The sequence below is a fragment of the Podarcis tiliguerta genome (genome assembly GCF_965153285.1).
Source record: "Podarcis tiliguerta genome assembly, chromosome: 6".
Lineage (NCBI taxonomy): Eukaryota > Metazoa > Chordata > Lepidosauria > Squamata > Lacertidae > Podarcis > Podarcis tiliguerta.
In genome coordinates this window covers 88,430,790-88,447,757 of record NC_139539.1, presented here as the reverse complement: position 1 = coordinate 88,447,757, position 16,968 = coordinate 88,430,790, and the positions used below count along the sequence as shown (strand labels likewise).

Genomic DNA, 16,968 nt, shown 5'->3' with positions numbered 1-16,968 from the left:
GAAGGTAAACGGCGTTTCCGTGCGCTGCTCTGGTTCGCCAGAAGCGGCTTAGTCCTGCTGGCCACATGACCCGGAAGCTGTACGCCAGCTCCCTCAGCCTATAGAGTGAGATGAACGCCGCAACCCCAGAGTCGTTCGCGACTAGACCTAACGGTCAGGGGTCCCTTTACCTTTACCTTTAATAACTTGGCATGATTCCCTTCCCTCAAGTTCTCTAGTACTCTAGTACAGTCATAAAGGTAAAGGTAAAGGTCACAAGTCATCAGGAAGAGATGTCCCAACACTGCATCCATTCTACAGCCTTCTCTGAAGAAATGTGTCTTCATAGGGGAACATACTTTGCCCCTTTGTCTTCTGCCTCATTGCCACCCCATTCTTCCTTCAGGGGGAAATATGAGCTAGCATGGTATTTTGAACAGGAAAGCAGAGTAAGCCAAAGTTCGGCTGCGTACACCTGTTCATGGCATTGTAAAATCATGGCCAAAAGACGCCATCTAGCAGAAATGAGCAGAAATGCAGCTTGATTTATTTAAGTACGTTCCACTTTCCTTTCTGCAGAGAACATAGAAAGCTGCTTTGTATAATTACTTCATCTGACCGGTGCCAGATCTAGATTGGAGCTGAATGGTTGCAAAATAGCAGTGTTACTAATACCTGTATTTACTTGGTTGCCTACTCACAGTTAAGCCCTGGTCAGACAGGCGATTGAGTTGCCACAACTATGACATAGTGCACTTGAGAGCATGTGCAGAACAGAAGGTGAGGGGGGGGGGAGAAATACTGGAGGAGGCACTAAATTTTGTTTTTGCTCAGGACATCATACCAAAGTCTGCCCCTGATCTGACACAGCATTCTCTATTTTCAGTGGCAACAGCTCTCTAGAATCACAGGCAGAAGTGTCTTCTGTTCCCTGTTCCCCAAGAGCCTTTTAATTGGAAATGCATGAAATGGCTGCACCACTGAGCTATAGGTGCTCCATGTGCTGCTCAGTTGGAGACTTCATTTAAAATGAGATTAATATAGATGCTGGAGGAAATGCAACATCACTCAGGCTGGAGATAGGTTTAAGATTCTCAGAGTGCTTTCCCTCCCAAACTGCTTTGGTTGCTGTAGCTTTCATCCTGCCCCAAAAGCTGGGCACCTGTAATGAAGACAAGCGAGGGACCATGTTTCTATGGTGGTAGTCAGGGAGGAAGGAGTCTTGCAATAAAATAATAATAATAATAATAATAATAATAATAATAATAATATTTATACCCCGCCCATCGGGCTGGGTTTTCCCAGCCACTCTGGGCGGCTTCCAACAAAATATTAAAATATAATAGTACATTAAAAGCTTCCCTAAACAGGGCTGCCTTCAGATGTCTTCTAAAAGGAAATATATAGGAAATTATAGGAAATAATGCCTGTTTGCTTATTTTAGAAATATTTTTTAATACCAGAGGCCAGTGCCGAAGAAAGGAAGGACACTCTACCCACTAAAATTGTTAAAAGAAGAAAGGAAATTTGCACATTCAGAATATTATATTTATTATTATTATTACTTTAAATATATAATAAGCTGCTTTTCAGCCCAGAGTCTCCAAGGGTGATGTTACAAAGTTCACATAATATCAGAGCACATAAAAACCACAAAAATACTAAAACAAGTAGCAGTGAGGCTGACAATAAGAACAGACAAAATTTACCATTCTAAAAGCTCTTAGCAAGAGCTGATCAAGTAAGAAGGTTCCACCTGACGCTGAATATGCCTCGGATTTAGCACATATTAGATGAATTTGTTGAATAGCTTGAGCTTATTCTTTTGCAGAATTTGCCATTTTGTGTTCAAAGTTTTTCTTTTGTTTTGATGGGAACAACAGAACAGAACAAGGGCTAACCTCAAGTTGTGTTTGTGAGGAAGCCCCACTCAGGTACTCCTGTGTTTTCCTTGCGCTCGGCAGAAACTATCCATTTGTTTTTTTGCTCCTTCCACTAAATCATATCTACTGGAGGCTTAGAAAATGAGTCTGAGACTCTTGGGCTGCTGATGGCACTGCCAGCCTGCAGTGTCCAGGCCCAGCCCAATTCTTGTCCCTCTGCTGAAAGAGATACAGATGGTGTCCCACCTCTGTTGGCTTTAATGATAGATGGGAAGGGAGGGCTACTCCCTGAGCCAATTAACAATTAAAGCAAACAGACAGCAAAGAGCTTTCGCAGCAAGTTCCCAAACTTCGTTTGTGCTGTGCTGCTCACTTTCACTCTGTGAACTGCCTCAGGCAGGACACACCATTTTCAGCCCCAAGGAGGTGGGAGGACTGGCCTTAAGCTTCTTGCGCTCCACCACCAACACTTCTTATCTTCGTATCTTGCAATGGTATCTGCCTTTCGAAATAGGGACAAGGAATGGAATGACTAGAGAACAGGAACGCCCAAAGGGTGACCTTATTATCCAGCCCTTCATCCAAGATGTTAAAAGGAAGCATGCATTAACTTTCTCCGTCCCTGTTGTTGTTGTTGTTGTTTATTCATTTAGTTGTGTCCGACTCTTCGTGACCCCATGGACCAGAGCACGCCAGGCACTTCTGCCTTCCACTGCCTCCCGCAGTTTGGTCAAACTCATGCTGGTAGCTTCGAGATCACTGTCCCACCATCTCATCCTCTGTCGTCCCCTTCTCCTTGTGCCCTCCATCTTTCCCAACATCAGGGTCTTTTCCAGGGAGTCTTCTCTTCTCATGAGGTGGCCAAAGTATTGGAGCCTCAGCTTCACGATCTGTCCTTCCAGTGAGCACTCAGGGCTGATTTCCTTAAGAATGGAGAGGTTTGATCTTCTTGCAGTCCATGGGACTCTCAAGAGTTTCCTCCAGCACCATAATTCAAAAGCATCAATTCTTCTGCGATCAGCCTTTTTTATGGCCCAGCTCTCACTTCCATACTTCTCTACTGGGAAAACCATAGCTTTTACTATACGGACCTTTGTTGGCAAGGTGATGTCTCTACTGAGCAATTATGACTGGTTCAGGGTCACCCAGTGAGCTTTTCAGCAGAATAATAATTTGAACTCGGTATTAGATTTTAACTGGGAATAATATCACATGGGGGTGGTTAGATACCTAGTAAGCTTTGACTGTGCATCTAAAAATATAATGTGGAAAGAAACAAATACACATTTCAAAAAACGGGGCTGGGATGCACTCCCCCCACACAGCTAGGACTGGCTGCAGTTCCCTGTTTTATACACTTGGTGGCAAAGCAGCCGCCCTCATCATATGTAGCCCAGCTGCCGACCTCTTAGTTCAGGAGTTTAAAAGTTTAAGCAGATTTAATTACAGGGGGCCCAATAGAGGATCAACCATGACTATATCAGCTAGTTTGAAATGCAGGTTATTGACTTCCGGGTTAGCGCCTCCGGCAATGGCGGATTTCCTCTAATCTGGAGGAACCCGCTCCGTGAAAATCAGGGTCTGGACCGCCACGGCGAGGCGGCGACCCACTAAAAACCACAGGCGGGAGAAGCCTGTGGACCTGGGATTCGGCTGGCACCTTTTGCGCCTCCCCTACTCGCGGTGAAACCCGGTTTTGGGGATCAGGAGTGACGTGGGGTGAGCGGCGCGGTGCTTCGAATCAACTGCTTCTTTCACGGAGTGAAGCCGCATTGCTGTTGCCGGAGAGCGCTGATTTTTTCCTGTGGACAATTGGACTTTAAACAACTACTCGTGAGTAGAACGGAAAATTGGATCTTTAAACATCGTAATTTGGCACTGAAACGGGAAGGTCCTAAACAGGAAGTCCGCCTTCCTTTTTGTAAATAGATCAAAGCAAAGACATTGCAAGCTAAAGTCTGGGAAAAGCCTTTTGTAAAGGATTAAATTTTCATCATTCAAAAATACTAAACCCCCCTTGGAAGCAGGAGAAGAGGGGGAAAATTTTGGACTGTTTAAGCCTGCAGGAGAGAGAGTGAAGAGAGATAAATTACCACTGTTTTGAACCTGGGACCGGGCTGCCAGTAAGACTGACGGATTGGGAAAATTCATTGACTGTGAATAGAACATATGTTGACAGATAGCTAAATAAGAGATATACATTGTTTCCATTGCTTTCCTCTGCATTTAAAAAGGAGAAATAGTAACTGAAAATTGAAAATTAACTTTGTTGCTGGATCTGTGTTTAAAAGGACAGATACAAATAGAAATTGTTTCCTCTAGAGGGAGCTTTTGAAACTGTTGCAGGAGTGGAGTGGAGCTGGGGAATTTTCCAGCAGTAGATCAAAGACCGTGAGAAATAGAGTGACCTTGGACAAGAATGTCAAAACAAGAAGCCCTAGTGAATGCATTTTGCAAGATAAGTGCTTTACTGGAACAACTTCATGAGAAGACGGATGTGATGGTTATTAAAATTGACAATTTGGGACAAAAAACAACTGATTTTGGACAAAAAGTGAATATTTGTATAGAAAATATTCAGGCATTGACTCAGGAACCCATTTCGAAATGGCAAGCTGTGGAGAAGACGAAGGAAAAAGCTGCTCTTGAATCTCAAGCAACACAAGTGGAGGCCTCGTCTTCACAGAGACAATTTGATGGATATAAGCTGATGCCTTGTGTGATTGATTTTGAAAGTCAGATTTGGAGAGATGGTGTCCTGCTTGGATCGGAGAAGGAAAGTTGGACAGACTCCCTTATGAAGGGATGCTCTGGACTTTGTGATTTGGATTTGGGTCAGGGGGAGATTGGAGTTGTGGAGGCCTTTAGCCTTGAAGGGACTTTGGAACATGTCCTGAAACATCTTTCGGACTTTAGTTCTGACTGTGGAGTATGGGCTGACTTGTCGAGAAGAAATAAAGGAATTGTCAAGATGGAGTTCCCCCGGGATCTACTCCTCGATGTCAAAGGAAGGAAACTAAGAACAAGTTCAGCAGAAGATAAAGTAAAGTGTATGTATAAATATGAAGAAGATCTGCAGAAGGGACATGGAAAAGAGCTAAGAGCCTCGGATAGAAGATCACCAGGTTGATGGGCTATATGGAACTGATAGAAAGGACTGACAGAATCCGAGACCAGGGAGAAGAGATGGTGGAAGAAGATTGGAAAAAAATTAAAAACCTTTTTAGAGAAATATTGTAAAATTAATGAATGTTAGGAAATGTTGGAATGAAATTACATGACTTTAGTAGAAACATTATAAGGAGTTAAGTATAAATAAATTTTAAGGTTTTGATGGTAAGATATTGTTAAAATAAATTAAGATAATTAAATGACAGAAAGCAGTGAAAGAGGGAAAGGATTTGCAGATATAGTTAATAACTGGAATACAAAAAAGGGAGGTGTGAGGAGGTTGAGGAAATAAGTTAATGAAAGATAAGGATAAATATTGGATGTGTTTTTAATTGCTTTTGTTTTTCTTTGTGTTTTGATGTGTTGTGTTTTTTGTTCTCTTTTTATGTATTGACTTTTTTTTTTTACTTTTTTCTCTTCTTTTTCTTGTGCTTTTTTTCTGTAACTTTTAAACTTCTAATAAATACTATTTTAAAAAAAATGAAATGCAGATTATTCTGCCGAATTCCTGTAGTGGAGAGGCAAAATGTATTCAGACCAAGGGCCACATTGCCTCATAAGCAGCCTCCAAGGGGCCGCATTCTAGTAGTGAATGGGGCCCAGGGCAAACGCGGACAGAGCAACAGCTACGAATTTTGCCTTCATCCAATAGGCAGTTCCTACACAGACTAACATCCCCTCTCTCTCCCTCCATCCAGGTGAGTTCAAGGGCATATTTCAGCCAGGCAAAAACACTTCAGGAGGGTGCAAAGCAGGCGGGTACGAATTGTGGACTAGGCAATGGGTTATGGCCTGAGGAGCTGGACAGAGGCTTAGATGCTGCACCTGGTTTAGTCCTACAACATTGGGGAATCCTTCGCCTTTGGAGCCTCTGGGTTGCTGGCAGCATCTGAAGAGCGGTTGCAGCCTGTGGATTTCATGTTGTCTCCTGATGAAGGATTCATGAGGTCAAGGGGGAAAGGAAGAATAAAGGTGGACGGCTTCTCTGCAGACAGGCTTTGGAGCATGTGAAGGTAGCGGAGCTGGAGGGCGGCTGGTGTGTGGGAAAGCACCTCTGCTGCCACCTTCAGCGATTCGGAAGCAGCCTTTTCTCCTTCAGCAGCTATGACCTAGAACACAAGGTATTTAGAAGATCTTCCTTTGGGGCAGGAGGCAACGAAGTTTTGCTCAGAGTAGACCCCTTGATATCAATGGGACTAACTTTGATGGGTTCATTAATCTCAATGGGTCTACCCTGAGTAAAACTTTGTTGAGTACCGCCCGTGGTTCCTTCCATAATGGTGCCCTTCAGTGTTGTAGAAGCAGCTGGAAGTAAAACGAAAACAGGTTCTGCACAGCACTTAAAATAGTGCTACGTTGAATGCTCACTCTCAAGGCCAAAAACCACCTCTAATGTTTCCTCAGAAGCAAGTTCAACTGAGTAAAAGCCCTCCAGTGTTAATTAGATACTACTTATGTGCAGGTTCTGGGCGTTTGTTTCTTCCTGAGGTAATTTCCTCTTGTTAGTCAGCATTTGTTCCTATTCGGAGGAGAGCAGGGATAAGTGATTTATTTCCTTGCATTTTTTTTCTTTTTTAGTAAAACAGCACTGTTTTCCTATAAAAAGTAATAAAATGGTGGTGGTGGGGATAATGAAAAGAAACTTGTAATTAATTCCTACCACAGGGGAACAACTGGCTTATAAGGGACAGCAGCTAGACAATATCTTATTCAAGTGGCAGCCCATAATCCCCTGTCAATGGATTTGGATTTTCCCAATCTCTGGATAATCCATTAAAGGAAGAAAAGTCAATATAAAGTCACTTATTACCTGACTTTATATTGGATGTTTTGAAGTGTGTTACATGTGGTGATATTTTCCTGGGTGCCACATCACTTCAATTTCCATTTTGTTTCCGACAGCCCAAAGGAAAACATGCAGGGTTAGTGTGGAAGAAATTTATTTCATTCTTGTGCTGCGTAGAATTGAAACAGTCTGGAGCTTCCATTTTCCAGTGTAGCTCCCAAACAGCCTTCGTGTTGTACCTCCTCCATCTCTTAGGTTTCCAGCCAAAGGAAATGGATTTACATTAAGTACCTGTTGTGTATTGAGTCAAAGGATTTTATATCTGTATTATTATTGTCTATATTTGCATTAGGGTAAAGTAACTGCCTTTTGGTTTCAGGGGGTACAGCTACTATTGGTTCATTTAAACTGCTGTAATTGGATCCTCTGTCTTATTGGTTTCCTCCAAAAGGCAGGACTGTGATTGCCTGATATTGTTCCCTCCAAAATGTATCCTTTCTAGCTAGTCCCCTGTCCCTATAAATGTAGCTTTCCCCTCCTCAGTCTTCAGTCTTGTTTGCTGTAATAAAGAAGTGTTACTAGAGAACTGTCTCCAGCAGATTATGTCAAGAGAGCTGAAATCACAAACCCCACGTCACAACAACTGGCGACGAAGGTGGGATCCGGAATGCTGAGGAGCGGTTAAACGCAGCCCTGCCTCAGAGTCCGGATTGCAGCTAAGAACAAGACTCACTGGCCAGCTGAGAAGACGACCCTGCCACAGGACAATGGAGAGTCCAAGGGTATTGGAGCCCTTCCAGCCATCAGAGCCCCACACGTGGGAAGACTACGTCGAACGCTTCGAGTTCTTCGCAGTGGCTCAAGGGATCACCGATGCCAGCAAAAGAAGGGCCACATTCCTGAGCTACTGTGGGCCTGAGACCTTCAAGCTGGCCAAGGCATTGCTTGCTCCAGCGAAGCTAAGTGAGACATCTCTCAAAGATATTCTTGCCTGCCTAACAAGCCATTTGGCGCCTACTGAGACCAAGATGGCCCGGCGGATGGAGTTTCATGAGAGGCAGCAGCGTGCTGGGGAGTCTGTATCTGCATTTCTAGCTGAACTGCGGAAGCTCGCTCAGCACTGCGACTTCCAAAATCTGGAAGAGACTCTCCTGGATCGGTTTATCGGTGGTCTGAGCAGCAAGAAAGCCAGAAGACGCATCGTGGCTAAAGAAGAGGTTACCCTTGCTTCAGCCTTGAAGGAGGCCACCGCCACGGAGAATTATGAAAGAGAGGAGCTTGATGCCAGTCGCAAGGCCCCTAAGCCACAGATAGAAGTTGCGCATGCCATGGACGAGCTAGAGGCTACTCCGAGCCAGAGCCCAGTCCGTGGGGTCGAGTCAGTGCGTCAGGCCTGCACAGTGCACAAAGATCACCGAGGCAGGTGTCCAGGTTGTGGCGGAAACCATGAGCGGAAGAGTTGTCGTTTCCGGGATGCTATGTGCCGGACGTGCGGGAAGACAGGTCACATCGCCAGGGTCTGTAGATCGGCGGCGTTGGGAGCGACAGGAACACCTAGACTGGAGCATCGCAGACCGCCCACAGCAACCCATTTTCTAAAGGACTGCCACTATGTAACGGAGATCAACGGGAGGGTCGTGCAGTTCCCAGCGCAAGGCAAGGCACACGTCAAGGTGAAGATTGAGGGTCAGCAGTGCGACATGGAGGTGGACTCCGGATCTGGATTCACTATCGTGTCGGACCAGACCGCGAGGACATTCTTCCCCAGGGGTAAGTTGCCCCCTCTGGAGCCCTTCCCGGCAACCTTGCAGTCATACTCAGCGGGCCGCATCCATGTTATGGGAATGTGTGCCGTGAGAGTTCAGTTCCGGGACAAACAGGCTGTACTCAAACTGGTGATTGCGAAGGGCAGTCGCCCCAGTCTCCTGGGCACTGACTGGTTCCCCGCCCTGGGACTGAGTATATCAGGGCTTAATTCAATCCAAACCTGCCCTGAGATGAGCGAGGCATTATGCAAAGAGTTTGCTGGTCTCTTAAATGGAAAACTGGGTTGTTATAAAGGGCCCCCAGTTGACTTCGAGTTGGACCCTGGGGTGGCCCCAATCCGACTCAAACCAAGGCGAGTGCCATTTGCACTGCAACCCAAGATCGAAGCAGAGCTGGATAAATTGGTCAAGCAGGGAGTTCTCTCACCCGTGGACTCTGCTAAGTGGGAGACTCCAATCGTCACGCCCCTTAAAGCAAATGGGGAAGTCAGGATCTGTGCAGATTACAAATGTACTATCAATAAGGCACTCAGGGGAAACTCATACCCCATTCCAGTCGTATCACATCTGTTGGCTAAACTGGCTGGGGGCAAGGTGTTTGCCAAAATTGACCTGGCACAAGCCTACCAACAGCTGCCAGTAACCCCACAATCAGCGGAAGCACAGACTATTGTCACACATAAAGGGGCGTTCAGAGTTAACAGATTACAATTTGGAGTTTGTGTGGCCCCAGGGATTTTTCAAGGGCTCATGGAACGCCTGTTAAGAGGTCTGCCGGGGGTCTTGCCATTTTTTGATGACGTTTTGATTGCTGGAAAAGACCCACAGGAACTGGTTGCGCGTGTCCGTGCAGTGTTGCTCAAGTTCAAGGAGGTGGGGTTGCAACTGAAAAAGGAAAAATGCAGTTTTGGGGTGCCAGCTGTGGATTTCTTGGGGTTTAAAATTGATGCATCAGGCATCCACCCCACAGATGCTAAGATTAAGGCCATCATCGAGGCGCCACGACCACAGAACAAGACGGAGTTGCAGTCATTCCTGGGACTTATTAACTTTTATCATTCGTTCTTACCCCATAAAGCTTCGGTAGCTGAACCATTACATAGACTGTTGCAGAAAAAGAATGTGTGGCGATGGGGGCAGGGGCAGCAGAAGGCTTTTGACTCCTTGCGAAGAATGCTGAGTAGCGGGAGCGTCCTTGCTCATTATGATGAGTCAAAGCCGCTGGTCCTGGCATGTGATGCCTCTCAATACGGCCTGGGGGCGGTGCTGAGTCATAGGGAACTGGATGGGTCGGAAAAGCCCATCTCTTTCTATTCCCGTACGTTGTCGCCCACGGAGCGCAACTATGCTCAAATTGACAAAGAGGCGCTTGCAATTGTGGCAGGAATCAAAAAGTTCCATGATTATGTGTACGGTCGCCATTTCTCCATTGAAACGGACCACAAACCACTGTTAGGGTTGTTCAACCCGAACAAACAAACGCCACAAATTCTCTCCCCCAGAATGTTGCGTTGGTCTATATTCCTGAACGGGTTCCAGTACACCTTGACCCATGTGCCGGGGAAACGGTTGTGCCACGCTGATGCGCTGAGTCGATTGCCCCTTCCTGGCGGGAGCAATGAGGATCCCACTCCAGCGGAGCACATAATGATGCTGGAAACACTTCCGGGGGCTCCTGTAACGGCTACTGATATAGCTGAGAAAACGAGGAAAGATGCTGTTCTCTCCCGTGTGCTCACTTGGGTGGGGAGGGGGTGGCCAGGTGGTCCGCATGAAGACAAATTCAGGCCTTATGCGACAAGGCAGCACGAGTTGTCCATGCATAAGGGTTGTCTCCTGTGGGGAGATAGGGTGATCATCCCAGCACCACTGAGAAACAGGGTGCTTGAGACGCTTCACATGGGACACCCGGGAATGGTCAGGATGAAGTCGCTAGCCCGATGTTATGTGTGGTGGCCTGGAATGGACCAGAACATAGAACAATGGGTACGAACATGTAAGGCATGCCAAGAGGTGCGGCCAGAAGTGGCCAGAGCACCAGTTCACTGGTGGGAGCAGTCCAGATCTCCCTGGAGCCGGCTGCACTTAGATTTTGCTGGGCCATTCCAGGGGAAGGTCTTTTTGGTTGTCGTCGATGCATATTCCAAATGGTTAGAAGTGGCGATGGTCCCTAGCATGGCATCAGCTGCCGTAATCAAGGTGTTGAGGCAGCTGTTTGCAACCCACGGGTTACCTGAGACCATTGTATCAGATAATGGGGCAGCTTTTGTATCCCAAGAATTCAGGGCATTCTTGGCTGATAACTTCATAAGAGGGGTCACATCCGCGCCCTTTCACCCATCCTCCAATGGGCAGGCTGAGCGCATGGTAAGAACAGCCAAAGAATCCATTGCGCGCTTAATGGAGGGTAACTGGTCAGCTCGCATCGCGCGAATGTTATTTTTGCAGCATGCGACGCCGTGTACTGCGACGGGCAAGTCGCCAGCTGAGCTGCTCTTGGGTAGAAGACTGGTAACGGTGCTGGATTATGTCCACCCGGATAAAATGCCAAACCATAATTCAAGAGCAACCCCCCAGGCTGAGACTGACACAACAAGGTATCTCGCCCCTGAAGATCTGGTCTGGGTGAGGAACTATTCACGAGGTTCGCGGTGGGTGGCTGGTGTGGTCACCCGGGCTAGTGGACCTGTGTCCTATTATGTAACCTTGGAAAATGGGCAAGTTTGGAAGAGACATATAGATCAGCTGAGGCGCCGGGCGCTCAGCAGGGAGGAGTCAGATAATTCATCCCTGGCTAACGACGCAGAGCTGCAAGACCAGAGTGAAAATGGCCCAGAGGTGCAGTCACCAGGGGCTTCAGCAAATGAACCAGGGTCTGCTAGTCCTCATGATGACGAGGTACAGGTAGGGAACCCTGAGATGTCTGGGACTCCATCTGTTCCTGAGGAAACCCCTATAGCAGCCCCTCTACCACAGGTAACACCCAATCCAGAACCGGCAACGCCTGTTGTCAGGAGATCAAGTAGAAGTTGTAGGACCCCACAGTACCTGAGAGATTACGTCTGCTGTGCTCACTAGGGGGGGAGGGGTGTTGTGTATTGAGTCAAAGGATTTTATATCTGTATTATTATTGTCTATATTTGCATTAGGGTAAAGTAACTGCCTTTTGGTTTCAGGGGGTACAGCTACTATTGGTTCATTTAAACTGCTGTAATTGGATCCTCTGTCTTATTGGTTTCCTCCAAAAGGCAGGACTGTGATTGCCTGATATTGTTCCCTCCAAAATGTATCCTTTCTAGCTAGTCCCCTGTCCCTATAAATGTAGCTTTCCCCTCCTCAGTCTTCAGTCTTGTTTGCTGTAATAAAGAAGTGTTACTAGAGAACTGTCTCCAGCAGATTATGTCAAGAGAGCTGAAATCACAAACCCCACGTCACAACAGTACCTATAAATTAACTAGTGCAAACGAGAAGAGCTCATTGCTTTAGATCAGGCGTCCCCAAACTCGGCCCTCCAGATGTTTTGGGACTACAATTCCCATCATCCCGACCACTGGCCCTGTTAGGGATGATGGGAGATGTAGTCCCAAAACATCTGGAGGGCTGAGTTTGAGATTGGCTGCTTTAGATTAACAAGAGCTGGATAACCAACAGAATTAGTTTTGACCAGTGACCCACTCCCATGTGCTGTGAGATGCAGGCAGAAGCATGGCCAACGCTTGTCTGATTAGACCTGAAGAGAAGCAAGCTTGGGAGGACAGCATCTCTCTCCCATAGCTCCCTCCTGCCCATAGCTTGCAGTAATAAAAACATACCGTGTCAGTGTATTGCCTTACCCTCACTTTGGCCTGTCTCCGGGCTTCCGCTTGTGCAGCCAGGGACTCCTGAAGCTCCGTTGGCAACCGCACATCTTTACTGAAATGAATGAAATTAATGAAATCTGGGACTGCAGACCCAAACTGGAAACAGCGTACAGTCATACCTCATGTTACGTTTGCTTCATGATACGTTTTTTCAGGGTTTGTCCTGCGGCGGCCCGGAAGGGGTTACTTCCGGGTTTCGCCACTCGCGCATGCACAGAAGCGCTAAATTGCACTTTGCACATGTGCCCAAACACCAAATCGCGCTGCGCACCTGCACAGATACGGTGCTTCAGGTTGCAGGCTTTTCATGTTGCGAACGGGCCTCTGGAACGGACCCCGTTCGCAACCAGAGGTACCACTATAAATGATTTTCTGTTTAAGAACACAAGAAGAGCCTGGCTGATGCATCAGACCAATGGCCTATCTAGTCCAGCACCCTGTTCTCACAGGGCCAACCAGATGCATGTGGGAAGACTGCAAGCAAGACCTGAGCATGGCAGCACTCTGCCCACCTGTGATTGCCAGCAGCTGGTATGCAGAGGGTGGAGGGGGAACATAGCCACTGTGGTTGGTACAACCACTTAGCTCAGGAAGGAAACTTTGTACTACACCGGGGGGGGGGGTGCTAGCTGTAGCTGGCCAGCTAGTTACCAGATTAAATGGGACCTTTGTCTGGGATGCCAGCTGAAAAGCCAGTCACTAGTAGAAAATGACAGTCACGGAACCGAGAAATTGCACAAAACAAATGAAATAAAGGTTTTAAAAAGTTTAAGGTAAAAATTAGAAAAACCTAGAATTGAACAAAGCCTTAATAAGCTGGATGGTGTAAATAATGAAGAAAACTCACATTTCTTAATGCAAAAGGTAATAGGCCTGGACTGAACAGGTAGAGAATCCAGCCTTTTTAGTTTGGCAGCAGTGCTTTTTTTGGAAGCTGAAGATGTAGAACAGAGGTGTGTGTTGTTGTAAGAATTCTAAGGTCTCAAATAGAGAATAAATATTCATAAATGCACACATATCTAAATATATATAAACCATGTACAGTGGTACCTCTGGTTACGTACTTAATTCGTTCCGGAGGTCCGTTCTTAACCTGAAACTGTTCTTAACCTGAAGCACCACTTTAGCTAATGGGGCCTCCTGCTGCCACTGCACCGCCAGAGCACGATTTCTGTCCTCATCCTGAAGCAAAGTTCTTAATCCGAGGTACTATTTCTGGGTTAGCGGAGTCTGTAACCTGAAGCGGATGTAACCCTAGGTACCACTGTATCTGAAATAGCATGGAGAGAGCAATCCTGAAGCCATTTTGACTCTCCCAATGACCTCAAATATTCCTCAAATAAGGGAGGCAAATGGGGAAAGCCTCATTGTCCTTTTGCTTACAAATCCTGTCATGAGGGCATCTTTGTGTATGATTAGGGAGAGCCTGTGATGATTCAGGAACTAAAGTATGAACCATTACAAAAGAATGGCCAGAGTGCCCAGGTATTGCAATTAGTGACCATTATCAGGTATCCTGGCAGACAGGATTTCTGCTGTAGACCGCCTCCTTCTGTGATGTATGTATGCTGATTTTGGGGTGGTCTTTGGCTAAGGGGGTTGGGAAATGTCAAAAGGACTTACAGGTTCCTGCACACTTTTGTTCAGGGTCTCTCCTTCCTTGAAAGGAGGGGAGAGAACTCTGTTGCAACAGAAAAATAAATATCTTGTCTTGCTTTCCACTGGATCCTGCCTCCATCCATTCTTCTCTGACCGATCATGGACTTAGGGAACTTGGGCAGCAAAAGCCAATCCCCAATTTTTTCATCAGTGTGTGTGTGAGAGAGAGATTGATCATGCATGTATAAACAGACACAGACACAAAATTTTTAGTTTTGCTGCTGTTTCTGTTCAAACAGGTTTCTGAAGTGCTATAAATCTGAATGGGGAGATGTTCTGACAAACTTTCTGGCCTCCAGTTTCAGACTTGTTCAAAGGAACCTAAAGCTGTTTATTTTTCCAGCCTGTGGGGTAAATGCTGATAACTTTGATCTCCTTGCTGATAACCTTGATCTCAATTGTGTCTTTAATTGAGTTTAATTGACCCAACGGTGCTGGCTCATTCAGCAAAACTCTTTTTTTTTTTCTTTTTTAAAAGATATTTATTAAAAGTTTTATAATTACAGAAAAAGGTTTAACAAACAATACATCAAAAATAAGTAAGGGGGAAAAAGAACAATACATAATAAAAAGAAGAAAAAAACACATCCAAATTCCATACCATTATCTTTCATTTACTTGTTCCTCGACTTCCTCACACCTCCCTTTTTTGTATTCTAGTTCAAATGCTAATTCAGCAAATCATTTCCCTCTTTCTCAATTTTTGTTCTATAAATTATCTTAACTCAATCTAACTTTAAATTTTCCACTTTAGCCCATTAACAATCAGTTTTTACTTAATTCTTTATAACATTTCTGCTAAAACCATATAGCTTCATTCCAGCATTCTTCTAACATTCATTAATTTTGCAATATTTCTGTAAATATACTTTTTTCCAGTCTTCTTCCATCGACTCTTCTCCCTGTTCTCGGATTCTGCCAGTCATTTCCGCCATTTCCATATAGTCCATCAGCTTCCAGCAAAATTCTCTTTCTCATTCATCTGTCTAACAATCCTGAGTCATGATTGTCCTATTTCTTAGACTTATAATGAGTGTTATTTGCCCTGAAGAAACTGGTGGTTTCATGGGCCCCATAATGGGCTCACGTTAGTGCCTGGGCATCGTCTGTCCTGCCTGGTCTCTTCATCCAAGCACTCTTCCTAAACCGTGCTTGGAGAAGGCCCCATGTGACATGTGGCAGTGAAAAAACTACGTTTCATGGCGCCCCACAATATGAGCCCTCAACACCCTTACCTGCAGGGTAAAGATTTCGCCAAAAATATGACATTATCCGATTAACTCCAAAGCGGTGCCAAACTCCAGGAAGAGCCCCTGTAAAAATATGTTTCACAGCTCCGCCCCCCCCCCCAAAAAAATGAGCCATCAGCACACTAAACAGTAGTTTCAAGATTTTGCCAAAAATCTGGGGTTGTCCGACTAACTCGAAAGCAGAGCCATATGCTGTAACAAGGCCCCATGCAACATTTGGCAGTGAAAACACTATGTTTTCCTGCACCCCACAAAATCAGCCCTCAGCGCCCTAACCCTCAGGATCAAGATTTTGCCAAATATCACAACTGGAGAGAGACCTGCTGCATAATGTAAAATGTATAAGATATTAAGGGAAAGGGATTCCTGTGCCGAGCACTGGCAAAATGGCCCTGCAATGTTTAGCAGTGAAAACCGCACGTTTCACAGCGCCCCACAAAATGAGCCTTTGGCGCTCTAACCGAAAACCTGACGTCATCCGATTAACTCTAAAGCAGCGCCAAACTGCGGAAAATGGCCCCCTGCAACATTTGGCAGTGAAAATAGATACAGCGGTGCCTCGCAAGACGAAATTAATTCGTTCTGCGAGTTTTTTCGTTCTACGAGTTTTGCGAAGCACCACTGTGTATTGACGGTTTCCCATAGGAATGCATTGGCGGTTTTTAAAAAAAGGCGCAAGACGTTTCGTCTTGCGAAGCAAGCCCATAGGGAAATCTGTCTTGCGAAGCAACTCAGAAAATGAAAAACTCTTTCGTCTTGCGAGTTTTTCGTCTTCCGAGGCATTCGTCTTGCGAGGTACCACTGTATATAAAAGTCAGTGCTTTATACGGTTCAGCCATCAGGTGTAGCAATGCACAAAGATTAAAGCCACGATAGCCAGCTCTGAAAAGCTGGGGTGGTTTGTGTTTTCTGAGGCATGGCCATGAGGCTTGGAGTTAATGACTTGTAACACATCACAGTCATGTTGACACCATGAATCATGTTGACACGATTTAGCGCTTCTACGCATGCGCGAGTGGCGAAACACGGAAGTTACCCTTTCCGGTACTTCCGGGTCACCGCGGGACCCAACCTGAAAAAAGGTAACATGAAGCAAATGTAACATGAGGTATGACTGTACTGGAAGAAGCAAAGATCACCCGTGTCGAAGCAATGATTCTTCAACATCAACTTCATTGGACTGGTCATGTTGTTCAGATGCCTGATTATTGTCTTCCAAAGAAACTACAGTGGTCACCCGCAAGACGAATGCCTCGCAAGACGGAAAACCCACTAGACGAAAGGGTTTTCCGTTCTGGAGGTGCTTCGCAGGACGAATTTGCTATGGGCTTGCTTCGCAAGACGAAAATGCCTTGCGATTCCTGGGGGTTTTTTCCCCTCCCCCCCTTTTTCCCAAGCCCCTAAGCCGCTTATCAGCTGATCTAAGCCGCTTATCAGCTGATCTAAGCCGCTTATCAGCTGATCTAAGCCGCTAATAGCCTTTTAGCAGCTAATCCGCTAATCCCTTAAGCCTTTAATAGCCGCTAATAGCCTTTTAGCAGCTAATCCACTAATCCCTTAAGCCTTTAATAGCCGCTAATAGCCGCTAAACTGCTAATAGCGCTAATCCGCTAA

General features: G+C 45.8%; 1 long non-coding RNA gene across 1 annotated transcript; it reads left to right on the top strand.

The window, feature by feature from the left end:
* The first annotated feature begins 659 nt into the window (after positions 1–659).
* Positions 660–6,873, top strand: LOC310679789. The gene is made up of 2 exons (XR_014512540.1): positions 660–3,362; positions 5,525–6,873. It is a non-coding gene; the product is annotated as an uncharacterized lncRNA (long non-coding RNA).
* Positions 6,874–16,968: the final 10,095 nt, after the last annotated feature.